A 3320-nucleotide genomic window follows, 5' to 3' on the forward strand; every position below is an offset into this window, starting at 1 on the left:
GCATTGCTTTGCTAGACCACGGCTCTAAGATTAATGTGATAGTATGCAATGTTTATGAGAGTGAGAGATGGCTAGTAGACGTGGATCAAGGTTGGCGCATGAGAGTGGCCAACAACATAGTAGGAGATTTGTATGCACCATGTTCAAATATTTGAGTATCCATAGGTGATCTACATGAGGTTTCTTTTTTTTTTGTATAGAATACTTGTTCATATGAAGTCATATTGGGACATCAATTCATTATAGAGACCCACATGGAGACAAAGGTGATGGACAATGGCTCTACTTATGTGTGAGTTCATAGCAAAGATGGGATGAGAGTGGTTCAATTTATGAGAGCATGTGTCAATCATCCAAGGAATAGGAACTCTTTGCAAGATGCTCCTTTTTTAATGGTAGAGATGGATTTCTATTACGTACATGGACTATGTCTCTTATCAGAGGGTTTTTTATATATCAAAGACTGGTAGGCAATACATGTGAAAAAAGAGAAAAGTATGTATATTATAGGATGATGAGGATATAGATGGCTTGTTTGATGTCTTGTCTTGTGTGCAGATACAATTGTAGAACTTGAGACTATGCTGAAAACTCGTGATTTGGCTTGTTCTAATGATCTCTTGGTGCATTCTTTGGAGATATACTATGAGATTGCTATATTTAAGCAATTAGAGGCTAGGGCAACCTACTTTTGGACTATCTATGTTCAGTCTACAGAGTTGTATGGGATGCCATAGGATGTGAGAGAAGGAGAACATAGGGTGTTCATTGAGTAAAGACTATGGACAAGAAAGTGAAACCAATTGTAGGTCTACTATCCTCACATAGTGAGGATTAGATGAGGAGGGCTATAGGGTAGCCAAGTTTATGATATCTTAGACATATTGGAGTGCATTAATTTCAGCCTTTGCACATTTGCATGTCCAATATGTTTATGCCATATTTCAATATCTGCAACTACTGCTTTTCCTTTAGCATACATAGTAGCATCCATTGCAAGAATTCTAGCATCTAAAGTGAACGTTCGGCCAACCTACTTCCTTTTGCGACCAACCTGCACTTATATAAGTCTTCTACAAAACAACCTTTTGCATTGAATTGGACCTGCAACCCCTACTCTACCATCTGGCCAAGAGATACTAGATTCTTTGTAATTGATGGCACATGTAATACATCTGTCAGACTCTTTGTCTGGCCATCATACAAGGACAAGGAAACCTTTCCAATGTGTGAAATTGGGTGGCATGAATCATCACCCATTTGCACATAACCTGGATTTTGTAAGTCTTGCATCTCTTCAAACCATTCAACATGACTGGTCATATGATTAGATGCACTTGAATCAACATACCATACATCATCATGTGCCCCCTTTCCTATAATTGCATTCATCATATGCTACATAACAAACAGACGCTCATTTTTGTCTTCATTTTGTCGTGAAGACAATGCATAGTTTCCTTGTTGCTGCAATTTACCACTACGAATATCATTCTTCTTTGCATAGCAATGGGCTGCAATATGGCTTGTTTTTCCACAACAATGGCAAACAATAGCAAGAATTTCCAAAACCTCTATTCTGCCATCCACCTCTTTCTCTAGAGCTCCCCCTGCCTCTAAAGTTTCCTCTACCTCCAGAAACCTGTATTTCACCAAACTGTTGATTGAACATGTTTTGCTAGTTATCGCTAGCACGTCCCATACCACGGCCTCTCAAAGAGGATCTACCATGTCCCCTTCCTGAACTCGAGTAAAATTTTTGGACTTATTCACCATTTCTTTCAAACGAATCACCCTGCATATTGATCTCTTCATTAATCATGAGAGAGATCATCTCATCAAAATCTGGAAATGGCTTCCCTACATATACTGAAGTAACAAATGATTTTGTTTATTGTTGCTTTGGCAAAACCTGAAAAAACTGCATTCCTATACTCAATCCACCCTAATACATTCAGTGCACAACTCTCATCACTCTGACAACACTCTTACTTCACCTCAAACATACAAACGATTCTGCATGACTATTACTCTATCTCTCATAGAATCCGCACTGAAAAACGGAATGGGAAATAGACAAGTAAAGAGACTAGAATTTGCCAAGAAGACTGTCATAACTATATTCCGCCATAGCTACATCAGAAAATCCGCCAAGAAACTGATAGGCGTACACAAAACTCAAATGGCATCATATATATAGGCATACCTATGACCATCCAACTTCCAAGATCCAAAAACCAACTAACTTTCAAACTTATAAAAGACACTTTAAATATTCAGAATTAAATCCGCCCAAGGTCTAGCCTAAACACTTGGCACAGCTCGGTGGCTTGAGCCTACTGGCTGACCTCGGACCCATAGTCCCTTGATCCGATTTTAGCCACTAGGGGCCTCCAGCTGATTCGACACCGCCTTGGCTACATCCTTCTCCTTTTGACAAAACAACTGCATGCCATCCGGCCACAAACCATTATTGACTTCTCAATTCCGATTTCTGCCCGTACTTGAAAATCCACTACAATCCTCCATCTATTCCATCTCAAAATTGCTCCCGGACTTATCAAAATCCCCCATATCTGATTCCAACCATATTGGCACAATGTTAACCCATCTGACGGCTATTTCTTCATCTTTGTTGACCATCCATTTAGGAATACCCGGAACCTTGCCATAGAATTTCTTCAGTCGGAACCCATTCACTGGTTTCAAAACTGAAGTCCCAAACACATCCTTCAATTGGAAAGTCCCTTGCCCTAACTCTTCCACAATCTGGTAGGGCCCATAGTACCTTAAATTCAACTTACCTGGATGCGGGCCTAATTTTGAATCATACAATATCACCCAATCACCTTTCTGAAAAATCTTGAATTTAACTTGCCTTGCCACCCATGCCTATCTTCTATTCTGAGAAATTTCCACAACATATGCACTTCTAATCCGATCCTCCTCCAAACTCAACAATTTCCTTTGTCGGTGTAATACTAAATCCTCAGGACTCAATCTGTGTTGTACTGCCAGCCTCAAACTGGGAACCACATACTCCATAGGGACTACTACTTCCATACCATACACAAGTTTGAATGGTGTCATTCCAGTAACCACTTTGAATGCTGTCCTAAAGGACCATAGTGTAGAATCTAATTTGTCATCCCAATCAGTTCTATTTTCCTCCACAATTTTCTTCAAAATTCTCACCAACACTTTGTTTGTACTTTCTGCCAATCTGTTTTTTTGAGGGTGATACGAAGTAGACTTCTTGTGCAAGATCATATGCTTGGTTGTCAACTCCTCTATGAATGAATTCATAAAATGCACCCCTT

The sequence above is a fragment of the Lygodium microphyllum genome, chromosome 26, assembly GCF_053477565.2.
Source record: "Lygodium microphyllum isolate KBCC chromosome 26, Lygodium_microphyllum_v1.1.10, whole genome shotgun sequence".
Classification (NCBI taxonomy): Eukaryota; Viridiplantae; Streptophyta; class Polypodiopsida; order Schizaeales; family Lygodiaceae; genus Lygodium; species Lygodium microphyllum.